Source organism: Callorhinus ursinus, unplaced genomic scaffold, assembly GCF_003265705.2.
Source record: "Callorhinus ursinus isolate GAN/ISIS: 27379988/994484 unplaced genomic scaffold, GSC_fseal_2.0 scaffold12, whole genome shotgun sequence".
NCBI lineage: Eukaryota > Metazoa > Chordata > Mammalia > Carnivora > Otariidae > Callorhinus > Callorhinus ursinus.
The window spans coordinates 39,867,200-39,888,413 of NW_027397074.1; the positions used below are offsets into that span (position 1 = coordinate 39,867,200).

Below are 21,214 nucleotides of genomic sequence, written 5' to 3' on the forward strand. Positions count from 1 at the left end.
TTGTTCTCTTTCTCCTCAGGATGCTGTCATTTTCTGCCCTGGAAAATAACTAAGTGGTGCTTGGAATTAAAGTCACCCAGGGAAAGTGGTATGACTCTTGAGAATTTTAAGATAAAAATCACTTTCTGTCTCTCTGCATGACTTAATTCTTTTTATCTTCTTTCTTAAATATCATGTATTAAAAACAATATTGGGTTTTAATACAGTACTAAATAACCATGGTGAAGAGCAGAAGAAAGGTAGCTCTTTCTCTGATTAAAACAAGTGACTTTTCTGACACAGAGCCTCAGCTCAGGGGCTGAGAGACCACAGAAGTCACTGCCGCTCTGCCCTGTGTTTCTAGAATGATAAAGTCTTCCTGAGGCTAAAAAGGAAGCCCAGGCCACAACTCTAAAAGGAGGCAATTGTTCTTATTGTTGATTAGGACTCAGGTAACTTCACCAGGGAAATGATGGCCTTGATCCTTCTTTTACCCTCAGGAAGACTTAAGCTACACCTGCCATCCCTGTCTTCTTTGGGGAGTCTACGCTTCATGTACACTGGCACCAAAGCGGGGAGAATTGGTTTCTTCACAACTCAGGCCAGAAGGAAAGTATTTTCCTTTGCTTTTGCAAAACCAAAATAACTAGTATTTCTTGCCTGCGGTAAGGCCTGAGGGCCAGCCACCTGGGAATGGTGTTCCAACTCTAGGTACAGCTGGAGCCCTTCCACCATCTTAGAAGGTAATGTTGGAATTCCAAACAGATAAAGCCGGGCCCAGAACTGGTCATGGCTTTGAAACAGTCCTATTGTTTCCTCCGTGTCAGGTTTGCCTGCCCTGTTTTCCATCACATAGTCCAGATTTGTTCCTTTCCATTTCCTTGCCTAGAATGCCTGGTCCTTTTCTCTGATGTGCTCTCTTGTTTTACCTACTTAGGATTCCAAGTTTCTGGTTCCCAACCTCAAAGGATTGATCTTTCTTCTTTGGGATCTCATATCACTTGTGGGCTCTGTGTCAGCAGTCAGTCGTTTATACTCTTGCCTCTGTCTGGAATGCTCTTCTCTCAGCTCTTTGCATGAGTGGCTTCTTCTCATCCTTCAAGTCTCAGCTGAAACACCACTTCCACAGAAGCCTTCCCTCACCACCCCTTCTAAAGTAAGAGCCTTTTCTGTATATTCAGAGACTGCCAGGTTCCCAGCACCTGGCTGCTCTGCCCTTTATTTCTAGAATGATAAAGTTTTCCTCTTCATGAGTTTGAAAAGGGGGAAAACATCCCCTTTTGCTCTTTTCTTCAAATCTGAACTGGGAGATTCAGTCCAAAAGTGTTGAGTGGACAGTATCTGGCATGTAGTAAATATTGAATATATTGTGATAGATGGGTGTTATTTAAGTAGGCTGTTATCAAACCTTTTATCCTTGTTATTTCTAGGTAAAAAAGTCACTATATTTTAATAAAGAAAATAAATATCATTTTGAAGTTGATTGTTTTAAAATAACTTTAGATTTTTAAAGTTGAAGTTGAGAAAATTTGATTTTTTTAAAAATAAGATTGTGTTTATTTGACAGAGAGACACAGCAAGAGAGGGAACACAAGCAGGGGGAGTGGGAGAGGGAGAAGCAGGCTTCCCACTGAGCAGGGAGCCTGATGTGGGGCTTGATCCCAGGACCCTGGGATCATGACCTGGGCTGAAGGCAGACGCTTAACTACTGAGCCACCCAGGTGCCCATGAAAATTTGATTCTTAACTTCCATTGCCTTAACAGTTTGACTTTTGGCAAATATGTAATTTCTGATTGAGTGCATCCAACTCCAAAGCATTGATGATGCTATCCTATGTGACCCCATGGGGTTTGGTACAATAAACAGAGTGTGTCTAAAACCCTGTAAGTTCTTAAGAAAAAAGTATATAAAAGAATAATCAGATTGTTCATCTCAAGTTTCTAGTATGAGGCCTTGTACAAAATAGGTGCTGAATATTTATTTGTTAATTTAACATGAGAAAAGAAAAAAATCCTCTCTCAGAAGGCTGGTCTGGTCTCCAAAAATGCTTGGCAATCATCCTTAATTGTCACAAGGAACCTCCATGCCTCTAACACCTGCCCTCAGAAGACTGGCGCTACTGGGGTGTCCTCTGGTTCTGAAGAGTGTATTCTTGGAGCTAATACCTCTGCTGACCTTGAAGAGACTGGATGTGTTTTAAGTATTGGTGATGGTATTGCTCAAGTACATGGGCTGAGGAATGTTCAAGCAGAAGAAATGGTAGAGTTTTCTTCTAAGCTTGAAGCATATGTTATCTGAACTTGGAACCTAATAATGTTGGTGGTGGTGTATTTGGAAATGAAAACTAATTAAGGAAGGAGATATTGTGAAGAGGACAGGAGCCATTGTGGATGATTTAGTTGGTGAGCAGTTATTGGGTCATGTGGTAGGTGCCATTGGTAATTGGTTCCAAGAACCATAGGCAAGTTGGCCTGAAAGCGCCACTTGGGATCATTCCTCCAATCTCTGTGCAGAAATCAATGCAGACTGACACTAAGGCTGTGGATAGCTTGGTGCTAATTGGTCCGTCCTGGTCAACCTGAGTTGATTATTGGTGTCCAATGGACTGGCAAAACATCAAAGATTGACATAATCATTAACCAGAAATGTTTCAGTGATGAATCTGATGAAAAGAAGAAGCTGTACTATATCTACATTGCTATTGGTCCAAAGAGATCCACTGTTGCCCATTTGGTGAAGAGACTTATAGATGCAGATGCCATGAAGTACACCGTTGTGGTTTCAGCCACTGCTACTGATTCTGCCCCACGTCAGTACCTGACTCCTTATTCTGGCTGTTCAATAGAATATTTTAAGGATAATGGCAAACATGCTTCACTGACCTATGATGAGTTATCCAAACAGTCTGTTGCTTATTGTCACATCTCTGCTGCTCGTGAAGACTGTCCTGGTGATGTGTTCTACCTGCACTCCCATCTGCTGGGAGAGAGCAGCCGAAATGAATGATTCTTTTTGTAGTGGCTCCTTGACTGCTTTACCACGCATAGAAACATAGCAGGTGTTGTGTCCACTTATGATCTAATGAATATCATTTCCATCCCTGACCGACAGATCTTCTTGGAAACAGAAATGTTCTACAAAATTATCTGCCTTACCATTAGTGTTGGTTCATCTGTGTCCTTTGTCAGATCTGCTGCCCAAACCAGGGCCATGAAGCAGGTGGCAGGTGCCACAAAGCTGGAATTGGCTCTTAATCATGAAGTTGCTGCTTTTGCCCGATTCGCTTCCGACCTCCATGCCGCCACTCAACCAACTCTTGAGTTGTGATGTGCATCTGAGTGTCTGAAGCAAGGACAGTATGGTCCTGTGGCTACTGAGGAACAAGTAGCTACTATCTATGCTGGTGTAAGGGGATAGCTTGATAAGCTGGAACTGTTTCTATTGTAAATTTATTTATTTAATTTATTTATATTTCTTGGCTGGAGTATTTATTTATTTTTAAAGATTTTATTTATTTATTTATTTGACAGAGACACAGTGAGAGAGGGAACACAAGCAGGGGGAGTAGGAGAGGGAGAAGCAGGCTTCCCGCTGAGCAGGCAGCCCGATGCGGGGCTTGATCCCAGGACCCCAGGATTATGACCTGAGCCAAAGGCAGACGCTTAACCGACTGAGCCACCCAGGTGCCCCTTGCCTGGAGTATTTAAAAACAAATTTTAAAAGGCATGGTACTTTATCCTGACCACTTCATGATGCTTTAAAAGACAAAAAAAAATTTTCTTATAGAACCACAAGGCCATTTTTACATTTATCGAAATACTCATTTCTTAAGTTATAATACAAACTATTCAGATTTGCCTATCATCTCAAAAAATGTCTTCTTACAATTATTATTTTTTCAAGCCAGAATCCAAACAAGGTCCACATATGGTTCTTACACTTTCATTTGCAGAAGTGCTCCATTTCCCCCTCCATTATTTGATTTGCTTCTTGAAGAAACTGGGTCAGTAGTCCTGTAGAATGTTTCAGTTGTATCTTTGTGGTGTTTAATTTGCTTTTTCATCCTCTGTATTTCCTGCAGACTAGAAGTTAGATCTAAAGACTTGCTTAAATTGTATTTTAGATTCTTGACAAGAACATGCTATAGGTAATGTTACATACTCCGTATTATTTCATCACCTCAAGAGCCACATAGGATCAGATGGCTTCACTTTTAGTAATGCTTAAGTTGTTTATGTGGTGACAGCCTGATTCCTTCACTGTAAAGTTTTCCAACAATCATTCACTTAATGATTTTGGTACCTATCGCTTAACACTGTCTGATTCATTTAAAAATAAACAGGGGTCGATCTAGAGGGGAGGGGGGGTGGGTGGATGGATTAGCCCGGTGATGGGTATTAAAGAGGTCACGTATTGAATGGAGCACTGGGTGTTATATGCAAACAATGAATCATGGAACACTACATCAAAAACTAATGATGTAATGTATGGTGATTAACATAACATAATAAAATTTAAAAAAATAGTCTAAGACAAAAAAAAATAAACGGGTCGAAAGATGGTGATTTTCTAGTTCAATTATTCCTTCTTCATTTATTAGCTAGAATTCTTCTGTATAGAGGAGCTTTCTTATACCCACGAGGGTTATTTGGTTATCCTGAAATACTGTTCATACCAGAAAGGCAGGGAGAGATCTTTAGTTATTTCCTTTTAATTATCCAATTTTACAGTGATGTGTTGGTTACCTAGCAACCTCCATGATGTCCTTAACATCTTTGTCTTTTTCCCTTTTTGAATAGCAGTCTGAACCAAGGCTTTACACATTCGCTGTCTTTCTGTCAGTTGCAGGTGTTGACACTCAAATTGTTCTATTTTGGGTACGAATGGGAAACTTTTGAAGCTTCTGCATGTGTTTGCTATGACAATATTAGCTTTTGATAGCCTCTTCTTTTTCTGGTACAATAAGATAATCCAAGCTCAGCTGGTATATTTCTTGGAATTGACTGGAAAATCCCGAGTCCTTTTAGTGTGAAATGGTGTTTTAAGACCACAATATGGGATTCTTTTTTTTTTTAAGATTTTATTTATTTATTTGACAGAGAGAGAGACACGGCAAGAGAGGGAACACAAGCAGGGGGAGTGGGAGAGGGAGAAGCAGGCTTCCCGCCAAGCAGGGAGCCCGATGTAGGGCTTGATCCCAGGATCCTGGGATCATGACCTGAGCCGAAGGCAGATGCTTAATGACTGAGCCACCCAGGCGCCTCCCAATATTGGATTCTTGTTGCTACCTAATTATGTTGCTTCTTGGCCTCTTCAGTGGACAGAACTAGAAAATAACTAAGTATAAAAAAAATTTAAAAGTACAGGGCGCCTGAGTGGCTCAGTCATTAAGCGTCTGCCTTCGGCTCAGGTCATGATCCCGGGGTACTGGGATTGAATCCCACATTGGGCTCCCTGCTCGGCGGGAAGCCTGCTTCTCCCTCTCCCACTCCCCCTGCTTGTGTTCCCTCTCTTGCTGTCTCTCTCTCTGTTAAAAAAAATAAATAAAAAAATCTTTTAAAAAAAGTACATGTTTATACTGATATTTGTAACTATAATTTAAAATTACAAGTTTTTTTTTTTTTTAAAGATTTTATTTAGTTATTTGAGAGAGCGAGTGAGTGGGAGGGAGAGGGAATGTGAAGCGGACTCTGCACTGAGCGCACAGCCCAATGTGGGACTTGATCCCACGACCCTGAGATCATGACCTGAGCCAAAATCAAGAGCTGGGCACTCAACTGACTGAGCCACCCAGGCGCCCCACAAGGTTTGTTTTTGTTTTTGTTTTTGTTTTTTTAACTGGCCTTTCAATGTTGAACAGCTTTAACATAAGTTTCTTAGTAGTATATTAAAATATGCATATGTTGTTTTCCAAACAATAATACAGTTGTTGCTATTAACAATAAAACTACTAAATGAAACTAGATAATTTAAGGTTGTTTGCCTTTTTAATTTTTTTGCCCAAAGATTATATCCCACTCAGAACTCTATAGTCAAAATACTTTGTTCAAAGGTCAGATGGAATAATTCTTTTCTCTGTGTGATTTTGTCACCAAATGGGTACACCAGTAGGTTCATTTGCTTCAGTTTGTTTTCAAATTCTTGGTATTGATTTTTATTTTCTTTTTCAATTTAGTTTTGTGTTTTGCTTCCTACCTCCTCCTTGAAATACTTCTTTTACTTGTCTTCTGGGACAATACTTTTTCTTGGGTTTTATTTATTTATTTTTCTGGCTCACTGGGGCTTCTATTCAGTCTCCTTTCCTGCTTCCTCCTCTCTTCCTGCTGTAAACCTTGGCGTGCACTAGGACCTCTCCTCTACGAATATTCACTTCCTACTGAACACATCTTGTCCCGTGGTTTTTAACCTCATTTGTTTTCTGAGCACTCTCAAATTTATATCTCCTGCCTAGATGACTTCTCTGAATGGCAGATCTAGGTCTCCAGCTTTTCATTCGCTGTCTGTACCTGGATATCTAACAGGTAGTTTAAATTTCACACGTCCAAAAATGAACCCTTGATACCCGTCCAGCTGTGCCTCTTGCAGCCTCCCCTATTTCAGTAAATGACAACCCTATCATGTTGCTTAGGCCAAATACCTAGGAGTCATCCTGACTCTTCTCTTTCAGATTCCGTAACTGTTCCATCAGTCTATCCTGTCAGCTTCTACCCTTGAAATATAGTGAAGATCCAACCAATCCTCCATGCCTCACCATCTCCCCTGCCACCACCACCCCAGAGACTAAGGTGCTATCAGTTCACCAGGATTATTACAATACTCTCATCACAGGCATTCCTGTCTCCACCCGTGCTTCTCCTTCACGAACTGTTCTTAACTCGGCACCGTGAGCTGTTAAAAGTCATTCCTGTGTTCAAAACTCTCCAGTATATTCCTTCAAAACTATCTGGATCTGGGTACCAAAATATCTACTTAACTTGTTTCATTTGTCCCATTCCTTCAAATAAAGTAATTTGGTACCCGCCCCTCCCGCCCCAAATATCTGGGTTTGGGGAAAGTGGATGGACATAAGTGAAACAAGTCTGGCCATATATTGCTAATTATTGAAAGTGGGTGATAACGACATTAAATTCATTATACTCTTCTCTTTATTTCTGTATATATTTGATAGATAAAATATGGTAGCCACTAGCCCCATGTGGTTCTTGAGCACTTGAAATGTGCTAGTCTGAATTTAGATGTGCTGCGAGTATAAAATACACACTGGATTTTAAAGACTTAGGAAGAAAGGAAAAAATGTGAAGTAACTCATGAGTATTTTCTTATATTAATTACATGTTGAGATGATAATATTTTAGATATAGTGAGTCAAATAAAATATATTACCAAAATTAATTTTACTTGTTTCTTTTACCTCTTAAAATATGGCTGCTAGAAAATTTAAAATTACATTTACGGCTATGTCATTTTTCCATTGGATCCATAAAGCCCTCTATGATCTGGGTCCTATTTTCTCTCTGATTTCATCTCCTGCTTTTTTTTCCTCTTCCTTGCTTGCACCACTCCACCCATATTGATCTCTGCTAAGAACAAGCAAAATACATTCTGCCTCAGGACTTTTGCACTTGCTAATCTGCCTGCCTGGAGCACTCTTTCTCAATGTCTCTGTATCTCACTCACTTGTTTCTTTCAGGATTCTGCTCAAGTCACCTATGTTTTCAGAGATATTTATTTGATCTATATAACACCTTATCCCTTTCACTCTATTCCTTTTAATCTGCTTTCTTTTTCTTTATAATACTTATCATTACTTACTTTTTGGATTTTGTTCATTTGTCTTCCTGTATCTTGAACATCTAGCATAATGCATATACACCATAAGTATTTGGTAGCATTTTCTGGAAGGAGTGTCTATAGATTGTGCAAATAATTATGTCAAGTTCAATACTGTTTTCTGCAATTCTGCAAAAATAAGGTTCAGGTTTCCTAAATGTATGAAGAATAAAAATTATTAAACTGTAATTTTAACTACAAGATATTCCCTGCATAAGAAAACAGATGCTTTATAAAATGATATAGGATGGCTGTTTTATTCCTTTCAAAAGAATTAAGGTAAAATAAATAACCTTATACGAATTAATTTTTTAAAATGTGGACATAAAATATATTAGTTTCAGGTATACAACATAGTGATTGGATAATTGTATATATTACTAAATGCTTATTACTATAAGTATAGTTACTATCTGTCACCACACAACATTATTACAATGTATTGACTATATTCCCTATGCTGTACTTTTCATCCCCATGACTTTTTATTTATTTTTATATTTTTTAGATAGGGGGAGGGGCAGAGGGAGGGTAAGAGAAGGAATTTTAAGCAGTCTCCATGCCCTGCACGAAGCCCCACTTGAGACTCAATCTCACAACCTTGGGATCATGACCTGGGCCGAAATCAAGTCAGATGCTTAACTGACTGAGCCACTCAGGTGCCCTGACTTATTTATTTTATAACTGGAAGTTTGTACCTCTTAATCCCCTTTACCTATTTTACCCAACCCCCCGACCCCCTCCCCTCTGTCAATCACCAGTTTGTTCTTGGAGCTAATACTAATCAATTTCTCTATATTTGTGTGATTAGTAACATAGAGATTTTAGAGACACTTATGATGAATTCAATGAAGTAAGTAAAATATAGACCAAAACTTACCGAGTGTCAGAAATGGTTTTTATCCAATAGATATCCCATTTCTCTAAGGCATTTTCCAAATTCTTTTTTTAGTCTGGATTTTTTTCTGTATTAATGGTAATCCAGTAAAGTAGGTCATGCCAAGGAGCTTAGACATTTTTTTGGGTACATTGAAATTTTGTTGTACTGGTAATTATAACAAAACTTGATCTGTTTATAACATAACTTGAAGGCAGTCATTATTCTTTATTTTTTTTTAAAGATTTTATTTATTTATTCATGAGAGACAGAGAGAGAGAGAGAGAGGCAGAGGGAGAAGCAGGCTCCCAAGGAGCAGGGAGCCCAATGCGGGACTCGATCCCAGGACCCTGGGATCATGACCTGAGCCGAAGGCAGACCCTTAACCATCTGAGCCACCCAGGTGCCCAGTAATTGTTCTTTATTTAAAGCTAAAACTATGTAGCAGGGAAAGGACCCAAAAAAGGAAAAATGCAAAAGGACTATTTTTAGCCTATTGTCTTTATCTTGAAATGTAAGATGACTAAGTGTAGTAATGAAATAATTTAAAAGCAAGGAGACCTTTTCCTTATCTGAATATATTTGCTTCTCTATTTTAATTTCAAACAGTCTTGGTCACAGTATCCTTTCAACTATAACTGAAAAAATGAACTGACACCAACAAAGTACATGACAATTTGGATTGTGAAATTTTCACAGGCAAAACTGGCAAATCAGGGCTAGCACTCTACTAAAGACCTTTAACTAAGACTTTAAAAGTATATCCTTAGTGATTTTGGGGATTATTGTGTACTCATTGAGCAAACATCTACTAAGTATATATTGTGTGTCAACACTGTACCAACTACCCAAGGTTACAAAACTACATTTTCATAGTTGCCTATCCTCCACTGAAAACTGAATGTCAAGTAAGTGCTTGGGTGAGATTATTTTAGTTAATTCTCGTGGAGGGGGTGGTGGTGAATTTTATTACTCTCAATATACAAATGGGGAAACGGAGGTTTTCAAAGAGTTCACCGTCTAGAGAGATGAGAATAAAAGTGGATATATTATGAAGGGCTTGCTGCTGCCACAGACAGTACAGGAGGATTGCCTTTGCGGGGGGGGGGGGGGGGCAATGAGGAAGGCCTTCCATGGAACGGGAAGCTTGTTCTGAATTTGAGAAGCAGGGAGGAGGACCCATGGTGAACAAGAGTTGAAAATACTGCTAGCATATTGAAAGACACTGAAATCAGAAATGATCTGAGCATGAGTGAAAACTTTTCTAATAAGTCTGATTTATTCCTCATGTACCACACATCCTGTATTTCCTTATTTAAACCAAGATCTGGCTGGGACAAGGAGGGATCATCTGAGTTGTTACGAAGGTCTGGAAGTGTTGGCAGGGTTGGTTAGGATCAGCATATTGGTGAGAACCCGACGGCCTGGGCTTGGGCTTTCCCTTTGCAGGTCTCTCGGGGGCAGGTTCCACACTGAATAGCCCAGCACCTAAGAGAACAAACTCTGTACCAGACTGCCTGGGTTTAAATCCCAGCTTTGCCACTTCTTACCAACAGTTAGGACCGTGGATAAGTTAATGGTTTTTTTTTTAAGAAATATTTTTTAAACATTTTATTTATTTATTTGACAGAGAGAGAGCACAAGCAGGGGGAGCAGCAGAGGCAGAGGGAGAAGCAGGCTCCCCACTGAGCAGGGAGCCTGATGTGGGGCTCCATCCCAGGACCCCGGGATCATGACCTGAGCTGAGGCAGATGCTTAACCGACTGAGCCACCCAGGTGCCCAAGTTATCTAACATTTGAATGCCTTGGTATCTTCATTCAGAAGATGAGAACAACAACAATAAAACCTACTTCATCATAGGATTGTCGTAAAGATAAAAGGAGTTAATACATATAAAGGTCTGAGAACAGTGCCTGGCACATAGAAAGCTCTATGTAAGTATTATACTAGTATTACCTGAGACAGGTATTTACACAGAAATGCTACTTTGTTCATTTAGAATAAACTTTGTTCCTATCTAATGATGCTAGAGTTTCCTAGTTCCTACTTTTTCAGTGTTAAGATACTTGAGAAGCTAAATTTTGAATCAGAAAGTTGTTTGGTGGGAACTGGCATAGAGTATTTATCCTAGGCACTGGTAAAAGCCTGTGAGATATCCCCACACCATAACAAAGAAAAATTCTCTATTCACTGGATTTCTCCTGTCTCCCTGAATCATTATCTTCCTCCAGCGTTTCTGTCTGCCCAGCCAGATACAGCTAGTGGGTTCAGAGTGGAATGGAAATAGAACTTGGATGGAATCCCAGAAGTGCTAGATGTTAAGTGGGATCTTTGTGATTTTTTTTAAAAGTAATCTCTACACCCAATGTGGGGCTCGAACTCACAACCTTAAGATCAAGAGTTGCACGCTTTACTGACTGAGCCAGCCAGGCACCCCTGCCAGGATCTTTTTGTGAAGACAGCCTCAGTGACCTCTTTGAGGCATTCCTGTCTATTCTACCCCCTCCTCTGGGTGGAACATGGCTGGGGTTTCCCTAACTTGGAAGGACTTCGTGGTAGTCAAGGAATTATAGAAAATGATATGTCCCTGATGGACTGGAGAGAGGGAAGGCTTTACTATAGAACTTAGAACCCTCAGCTGAGTAGAAGTGTCTCAGGAACTTTACTTGGAGCTCTCAAAGACATGTTTCTCCACATTTGGTTTGGAAGTGATGCTGCCATGGGCCATCAGAGACTCATGACGTGTCAGGTTAAAAAGAGTGTAGTGTTGGGCGCCTGGGTGGCTCAGTCGTTAAGCGTTTCCCTTTGGCTCAGGTCATGATCCCAGGGTCCTGGGATTGAGTCCCACATTGGGCTCCCTGCTCCGCGGGAAGCCTGCTTCTCCCTCTCCCATTCCCCCTGCTTGTGTTCCCTCTCTCCCTGTCTCTCTTTCTGTCAAATAAATAAATAAAATCTTAAAAAAAAAAAAAAGACTGTAGTGTTCAGGTACCCAATAACCATGTCATTATGAAGTTCTCCAAATTGCAGGCCATAAAATGCTTAAAGTAAAGGTACTCTACAACCCAAATAACATTCCAATACGTTCATATTGATTGAAGCTTGTCTGGAAGCTGTTTTCCACTTGCCTCCTTCCAGAAAGAAGGTGAAGTTATGGGCACCCTGGAGGTATTTTTTTGTTTTGTTTTGTTTTTTTGAGTAGGCTCCACACCCAGTGTAGAGTCCAATGTGGGGCTTGAACTCACAACCCTGATATCAAGACCTGAGCTGATATCAAGAGTTGGACACTTAACCAACTAAGCCACCCAGGCACCCCCTGGAGGAGTCTTTTTTTAAGATTTTATTTATTTGAGAGAGAAAGAGAATGTCTGTGAGTGGCGGGGAGGGGCAGACAAAGAATCTCAAGCAGGTTCCATGCCAAGTGCAGAGCCCAATTGTGGGCTTGATTCCACAACCCTGAGATCATGACCTGAGCCCAAACCAAGAGTTGGACGCTCAGCCTACTGAGCCACCCAGGTGCCCCTGCAGTTCTTAATTAGTAAAGACTCCTTGCTCCAGGGAGCTGGCTCAGAAGATCAGAGGTCAGTGAGATCCAGTAACTCATGTGGACCAGTCTGAGACTTTTACTGTGGCCATAGATACAAAGCTCACCTTCTTTTGTTCTCATGAAGAACACTGGGGCTACCTGTGAGATTTTGAAGGACTTTATCCGTCATCTAGAGGGAAGAGACAAGTCACGCATACTGTTTAAGTGCTAAATTCTATAATAGAAGGTTCAGGGAAAGGACAGTCTTTGGGAGTGGGGAAATCAAAGAAAATCTCATAGAAGACTAGATGCTTGTCCTGAATTTTAAAGGTGCATAGCAGACAAGGGAGGATATTGGTGGGTGTTCCAGAAATATTGCCATCATAAGCAATAAGACCCAGAAATCTGAAATTATCTGAATATTCATGAAAAGTCTTCATAGTATTAGCTATTTCAATGTTTTTAAAGGGTCTAATACTGTATGGCTGGGAAACAGAGTTCCCTCCTTTCCAGAGCTGGGGAAATTGGAGCTGAGTTTTGGGGACAGGAGTTTGATAACTAGAAATGTCCAGGAGGAGGGCTGATGCTGTGTAAGCCATTTTGTGATAATGAAGGCCACGGATGCTGCAGAGATGTTAGCCATGACGTCATTTAGCTGCTGAACCAGCTAGATCTTAAGCCACTTAGGTTTTCTATTATTTTTAGTAAAATGTATTCCTGTCTCCAGAGAATTCAATTCCATAAGTGGGGTGCTTAAAGTAAGAGACTCTAAAACACGGACTTGGCTGAGTAGAGGGGTTAGGACGGCAGGTATTGAGGACCTAGGCTGGTGATAACAGTGGGAGGTTGGTCCAATTATTATCAGCTATGTCTCGGGACCAAGAATATGTAACAATAACAAGGAGGAGAAATGTTTGGACAAATCTCAGGTTTTTGATGTGTGTTGGCTGCTTGTTACTGTTGAAAATAAAAGGACTGAAAAGATACACCATCAACATAAAGTTGGTATAGTTTTATTAATATCAAGTAAAATACTTTAAACCAAAAACACTATAAATGGATTTGCTTCACATTGATATGTAGTTCAAAGCACCAAGAATATGTAACAGTTATAACAATTCCAATTCTAAACTTATATTGCCTAATACAGGCTTAGTATTCAAAATGTATAAAACAAAAAGTGAAGGAAGTGATTTGATGAAAGGGGAAGGGGCACATTACAGATCAGGCTGCCAACAACTGAAGCCAGTGATCAATCTTAGCCTTATGAAAAGAAACAAGCAAGCCTCATGTATATTCCAGATAGAATATCAACAACACCCAGGAGGTATTCTTGCCAAAAATTTGGACCTCAATCTGATCAAAGCTCTAGATAGCTCATAGGAAATATAGAGTACAGAGGAACAAAGCATAACCAAAGGATTATAATCAGTGAAACTTTTAAAAAAGATTTTACTTATTTGACAGAGAGCACGAGAGAACACAAGCAGGGGGAGCAGGAGAGGGAGAAGCAGGCTTCCTGCTGAGCGGGGAGCCCCGTGGGGGACTCGATCCGGGGATCCGGGGATCCTGGGATCATGATCTGAGCCGAAAGCAGCTGCTTAACCCACTGAGCCACCCAGGCGCCCCTCAGTGAAACTTAAGAAAGTGGAAACCTCTATAGGAAAATGGGCCTAGTGTCCTTATTTAAAGTGGGGGGTCGGGGGGGGGAAGGATAAACCTATACATTAAAATAGATGGAGGACACTGTCTAGCCTGGGTTCAAAGTGCAAATATTTTATGTGAGCGTGTGAATCCAGAGATACAGGAAGTAAAACAGCGAAGGAAAGAGTCCGTGTAAGGAAAGATTATGGATCAGGAAACTGCTCGCTCCTGTGGGATCCTCTGAGGAGCCATGTGAAATGCATTTCAGAAACATCCGTAGGGGAGGAGGGATATAGTTATTGGCTCACATTCCCCACTGGTCAAAGTTTGCCCCCGGGGCATTTACAAGCACTTCTGGGTTTTTGCGCATGTGTGAAGAGCAAGCAGTTTCCTGCACTGTGAACAGAGAACCCCGGGGACAGGCAGGGACAGGCATGTGAGGGCTGGCAGGTTATACTTGTGTGGACCAGGCTGAAGGTCCCACACAAATGGCCAGGGCAGCAGTGTCTAAAATAACAAGATCTGAAATGGTACACAAGAGGTATCAAAGTGTGATGTGTGGACCTTGTTTGGATTCTGATTTTAACCGATTATGAAACAATGTATTTGAGACAATTGGGGAAATTTAACACTGGATATTTGAGGGCATTAAGCATTATTATTTTTTAAAGATATTATAATGGTATAGTGGTATTTAAAAGAAGTATCGTTATTTTTTAGAGGTACATACTGGAGTATTATAAAAAACACAAATATTAAATATTAATGGGAAAAGATGGATATAACTACAAGGAGAAATTGCCAAAATCATCAGAATGAAAGATTTTAACATTCCTCTTTCAACAACTGCTGAATCAGACAATCAGTTACACAGAAGATCTGAACAAATAATAAGCTTATTTTAATGGACATATAAAAATACTTCCCAAACAACTGAAGAATATGTATTCTTTTCAAGCACATATTGAACATATCCAAAAACTGACCACGTACTAAGCTATCACGCATATCTCAACACATTTCAAACGGTAGAAATCATTCAGACCACATTCTCTGACCACAGTTCAATTAAGTCAGTAACAAAAGGTAAGTTTAAAAATATATATATTTGGAAAATTTCAAAACATCCACATAAGTCATACATCAGAACATCATAATGGAAATTACAAGTCAGAAATATATGAAAATGGAAGTAATAGATAAAAAAACTGTGAGATACAGATGAAACAATAATTATTTTTTAAACAAGCAGATGTGAGAATCCATTTGTCTTTTTTTTTTTTTAAGATTTATTTTAGCGGGGAGGGGCAGGGGGAGAGGAAGACAGAGTCTTAAGCCGACTCTGCACTGAGCACGGAGCCCAACGTAGCGCTTGGTCTCATAACACTGAGATCACAACCTGAACAGAAACCAAGAGTCAGACACTTAACTGACTGCCGCACCCAGGCACCCCCAGATGAAACAATAATTAGATGGAAACTTGTATCCTTTAGTGTATATATTGGACAAGAATCAATGCTGAAAACTATTGAGCTAAATATTCAATATAAGAGGTAAGAGAACAACAGAAAATCTCAAAGACAATAGAAGAGAAGTTCCATTTCTGGTAACATGGAATGTTATTTGGGCCAATCTTCCTACTGAAAACAACAAAGTGTTGGCTAAAATATTTTTAACAAATGAAACCGTCTTCTAACAAGCATAAAACCGCTGTCATATTGTGGGGTATTACCCTCCTAACATTATTTTCCTGCATCATATTGTGAAAAATTTCAAACATACACAAACTGTATAGTATGATGAATACTGTATACTCACAAGTTAGATTCAATGGCAGTTGAGCCATTTGAAAGTAAATTGCTTGACATTATGACAACTGACCCTAAATACTCTTCAGTATGCATCTCCTGAGAATTAGAACATTCTTCTGTATAACCACAGTACCATTATAAGACCTCAGACAATTAATAGTAATTCCTAATATTATGTGATATCAAATTCAAAGCTTTGTGGTACTTAGACTACTGTATATTAGTACTTATTTTGAAGCTGCAATAATATAGGGAGATTTTGGTAAAGTGTAGACAAGTAGACCATGGTACATGATAAGGAGTCTATAATGATATCCATACGTATTTGGACACTTGATATATCAGTAGAAAAAGGAAAGTTTTCAATCAATGGTGCTAGGACAGTTGGATATTAAAATTGAAAACACATACATTAGGTCCCTAACTTTATACCATATCCAAAAGTCAGTTCTACTAGATTAACATTCTGAACGTAAACCTTTTAGAAAATAATATACAGATTACAGAAACAAATTGCAGAAAACAAAATATATGGTATATATATTTATGACTGTTGGTAGGAAATGATTTCTGAAAGAAGACACAAAGTGCACAAACCATAAACAAAAAGATGGATACATTTGACACTAAATAATTTTTGTTAATTTATGCTGCCATCTGGAGAAGATATTTATAGCATATACAACCAAAAAAAAACCTGTTATACAAAACATGTAAAGAACTATAAATCAATGAAAGAAGCACTCAAAATGGGAGAAATTTGTGACCAGACATTTTGCAGGAGAGGGAATAGACATGCTTAATAAAAATGAAGAAGTGTTCAGTGTCATTAATTGTTAGGGAGATACAATTAAAACAACAATGTTGGGGTGCCTGGGTGGCTCAGTTGGTTGGATGTCTGCCTTTGGCTTGAGTCATGATCCCAGGGTCCTGGGATGAAGCCCCACATTGGGCTTGGTTAGGCATCTGCCGTCAGCTCAGGTCATGACCCCGGGGTCCTGGGATTGAGTCCCAAATTGGGCTCCTTGCTCAACAGGAAGCCCGCATCTCCCTCTGCCTGCCACTTCCCCTACTTGTGCTCTCTCTCTCTCTCCCCGACAAATAAAATCTTAAAAAAAAAAAATCTTAAAAATAAAACAACAATGTTGGCAAGCATGAAAAGTGGAAAATTTGAAATGTTGGTAACAATATGTTTTATACTGCTGCTGGGAGCACACTTTGGAAAATAATTTGACATATAGAAAGGAGAACACTCACATATCATATGACTGAGCAATTCTACACATCTATCCATACCATAGAAGAGTTTCCAGCCCACCAGAAGAAGAGGTATAAATCCTCTGTAGCACCCCAGACCTTCTAAATCAGAAGCTCTGAGGATGGGGCCAACAATCTGTTTTACAAGCTTTCCAGGTGACTTTAACATACATTAAATTTCAAGAACAAGTGTCCTAGAGAAACTTGTTTAAGGTCACATATATTTTTTTAAAGCTTTATTGATGTATAATTACATATCATAAAATTGTTTTAAGCATGCCCTAGAAAAACACTTGCACCAAGAGAGATGTACATTAGACATTCATAATAGCAATGTTTATAATAACAAAAAACTGGAAACCTAATGTCCATTACAGTAGAACAGATAAGTAAATTTTACATAATTGCTTGATTACCATTCAGAAATGAACAGGATATCTAATACAAACATCAACATCCATGAAGCTCAACAACAATTTTCAAAACAAATCCTATAAAGTTAAAAAGCATGTAAAATTAAACATGAGATTTAGGAACAAATTTTCTATAAGAAATAAAGGAAATATTAGCAAAAAAATTACTGGTATTGGCTCTTTTTTAAAAGATTTTATTTATTTATTAGAGAGAGAGAACACAAGCAGGTACAGGGGCAGAAGGAGAGGGAGAAACAGACACTCTGCTGAGCAGGGAGCTCAACATGGGGGGGGGTGTTGATCCCGGGACTCCGGGATCATGACCTGAGCTGAGGGCAGACAATTGACTGACTGAGCCACTCAGGCGTGCCATGGCATTGGTTATTTCTTAAGCTGAATGATGACTACGTGGATGTTCATAAAAATATTGAAAACCTAAACTGCGCATATATGTTGTATATGTGCTTTTGTATGTATAATAGAGTTCAAATAAAAAGGAGAGAAATTGATTTTGTCTAAGCAGGTGTTTGGCTCTGGTCACTCATACATACGGTTGATCAAAAGAAAGAAAAACAGGGTGCCTGCGTGGCAAGTTGGTTGAGTGTCTGATTTGGTTTCTGCTCAGGTCGTGATCTCCTGGTCATGGGATCGAGACCTCCTCTGGGCTCTGTGCGCTCAGTATAGAGTCTGAGTCTCTCTCTCCCTCTCCCTTTGCCCCTGCCCACCTGCTCTCTCTCTCTCTCTCTAAAATAAATCTTAAAAAGAAGAAAGAAAAAGAAAGAAAGAAAGAAAGAAAGAAAGAAAGAAAGAAAGAAAGAAAGAAAGAAAGAAAGAAAAGAAAGAAATTTGAAGCCTGCTAAATTTTCGAGGAAACTATATAGCCCTCAAAATCTCAAGCTTGCTTGGGAAACTCATGATTCTTCCACCTTTACCATCCCCTGGATCCTGCATTTGCACCAATGGGGAGTGGACTGTGAAAGTTGTGTATTTCCCCCAGGAAAGTCACTTTCCCCAATGCCCACGTCAGATGCTGCCATAGATGGCTTTAGAATAAGAACATCTTCCAAAGAGGTACACCGGGGGTTGGGAGGGGATTGATAAGGGAAATCCTTCCAGAGAGCAGAATGAGTCTGCCCGATCTGATGGGTCATGCAAAGAACTTTCTTCATTGTTGGAACTTGGAGTCATTACTATTCCTGCCTGGCAGGATTTGGTATTTGTGATGGACTAGTGTTTTCTGTGTATTTCCCATTCTCCCCCTTTCTGAATGAGAGTTTTTATTGTAATTATTCTATTCTACCCTTATTACTGTAATATTGGGTATTTTGGGGAAGGTGAGGGGGCAAACAGCTGTCTTGTCTTTCAGCTATCCAACTGACAAACCATTTAAGAGTGAATGGCCGAGCAGACTGCAGAGACTCCAAACTTCAAGGTGGGTGCAATAGGTGGCTGAAACTTTGGGTTGCTTTCCTTCGGGGTCTGATGAATGCATTCAGTGCAAAATACCTGCATGGGAAGAAAGGTGTGCTTGGGTATTAAGCAATTCAAGGGGTGAGTTATGACATCTTATGGTCTGACTAACCACATGTTTTTAACCTTCTCCTTGACTTCCTCTCTCATAAAGCCTGGGAAATCGAAGTACTGTACTTATTTTCCCAGACTCCTTTATATAACTAGGAGTGGCCATGTGACATAGTTCTGGACAATGACACACACGTGAAAAGGCTTTGGAAGGGCTTCTAAGAAAACTCTTTCTTACCTGATAAAAAGGAACAGCTGATGTTGGTTGCCCCCGTTTTCTTTCTTGAATTTGGATATGATTTCACAATCTCTTGCAACCATGGGGAAAACACCCTGAACCAATGCCTGCAACCGCCTACTTCATTATGTCTTTAGATTAACAACAACAACAATGACAAAAACCCCTCTGTTTACTTAAGCACTGTTAGTTGGTTTACTTTATTATTTGCAGAAAAAACATCCCTAACTTAGACATCACTGCGAAATTCCTATCTTATTTTATGAGGACTATATCTGTAAAATATCTAATACTCACCAAGGCAAGTGTCCCTATTTCACGTCCCTCTGTTCATCCTATTTCCTAGATCAATTAAGGCAACGTTTGGGAGGAAATTATAGTTCCATGATATATTTTTTTTAAAGCAGAGTCCATGAAAAACCACATATAGTATTTTAATTAGCAAAGGCGCCAATTTCATAAAAGCTTAGAATAACATTTTCTATTTTGTTCCATAGTCTTATTTGTCATGTTTCATATTTTCATTGACTTCTTTGGTCAGAGTTTACTGCTCCAGCATCTTCCTGGAAGAGTCCACAATTGCACTGAGTCTATTTTAACTATTTCCCTCTAGACTCAAGGCATTAACTTGTACTTGTCTACATAGATACTCCCCTGCCACTTTTCTATAAGCTCACATAGCCTGGCACTTTCTGCTATTTATATTTGTTAGCTTAGCTGCTGCTTAAAAGCAGGGGCAGTTGGGGTGCCTGGCTGCCTCATTTGGGAGAGCATGTGACTCTTGATTTCCAGGTTGTGAGTTCGAGCCCCACGTGGGGTAGAAAGATTACTTAAGTAAAACTTGGAAAAAAAAAAAAAAAGCAGGGGTAGGTGCTCATAAAGAGATAAAACTGGCAGCAGCAGCCCACAAGGTGTGATGGGAGAGTAGGGCTCCTTCCCCTAAAATAACCCCATTTTAGGATCACTCCTTTATCTGGCTGTTGAAAGCTCTTTGTCTCTATAAAATGCTAAAGTGTTTGGGAGACTTCAAATTTTATTGGTTAAGCTGAGTTATGAGATAACATTCTCGTGGAGAGTAATTAACAAAAAGTAGTGAGGATGTCAAAGTGGGACTGGGACCTCCCTGAGTAGGAGGACCGACTTAGAAAGGGAAAAAAAGAGCACTAAAAAGGAAGGAGTGGGGGGGCACGTAAACGATTTGCCTACATAATATCTTGTTTTTGGGACCTGAAACACAGTGTTCAGGAAAGTACTTTGAAATTAAGTATTGTAGTTCAATGAATTATTTTTCTTACTGTTTGCCCATTATTCCTCACAGACAGTTTGTAGGTGATCTGTAGGGAGCCTCAGAGTTTAGGGACTCCTTGGGTAGTGATGGATTTCCTACTCCTTTTTCGGGTTGGTAAGCCAATCCCATAGTAATTCAGCTTTAAAAAAGATTTTAGGTTGGGGCACCTGGGTGGTACAGTCGGTTAAGCCTCCATTCTTGGTTTTGGCTCAAGTCCTGATCTCAGGGTCCTGAGATCCACGCTTCAGCATGGACTCTGCTTGAGACTCTCTCTCCCTCCCTCTGCCCCTCCCCCGTACTCTCTCTCTCTCTAAAATAAATAAATCTTTAAAAAAGATTTTTGTGGAGAATATTTTCAAAGGTGTAAAAAATCTTAACTAAATTGTTTCTACTTGCTTCCTCTTAAACCCGCTGTTCACTTCCTTGGAAGAACATGGTGCTTCAGTGCCACCCAAACTGGACGCGGACACTCAGGGCTACTGATTTTACACGCAGTCTTTTAAACGCCAGTACTGAAAACACTTCTGGGGGATCTGGGGAGTCGGGCCACAAAGTCAGCGAAAAGCTCTGTACAAAGAAATAAGCCATGTTCTCTCCGTCCATGATATGCAAGGCGTTGTACTCACTTGTCACTTGTCACCTTTCAAGGAGACCTGCGAGGCCCGGGAAAGGCAAGACGCACCAAGTCTGTGCCTGCGGAAAACAGCAATCTGAGCGGCGTGAGCTGCGCTAGGAGACGCCAAGTTTTGCCGGCTCAGAGCAGGCGGCCAGGTGGAAGCGCGCGCCCTGCGCCTCCGCCGCCGTCCCCGGGCCGGCCAATCAGGAGGCGGG

At 40.0% G+C, this 21,214-nt stretch overlaps 1 long non-coding RNA gene and 1 pseudogene across 1 annotated transcript; both read left to right on the forward strand.

Moving 5' to 3' along the window:
- Window positions 1–18: 18 nt before the first annotated feature.
- On the forward strand, window positions 19–21,192 carry LOC141373871 (uncharacterized). Its single transcript, XR_012380248.1, has 3 exons — window positions 19–88; window positions 18,703–18,768; window positions 21,032–21,192. It is a non-coding gene; the product is annotated as an uncharacterized lncRNA (long non-coding RNA).
- LOC112825126 (ATP synthase F(1) complex subunit alpha, mitochondrial-like) lies at window positions 726–3,397 on the forward strand (annotated as a pseudogene).
- Window positions 21,193–21,214: the final 22 nt, after the last annotated feature.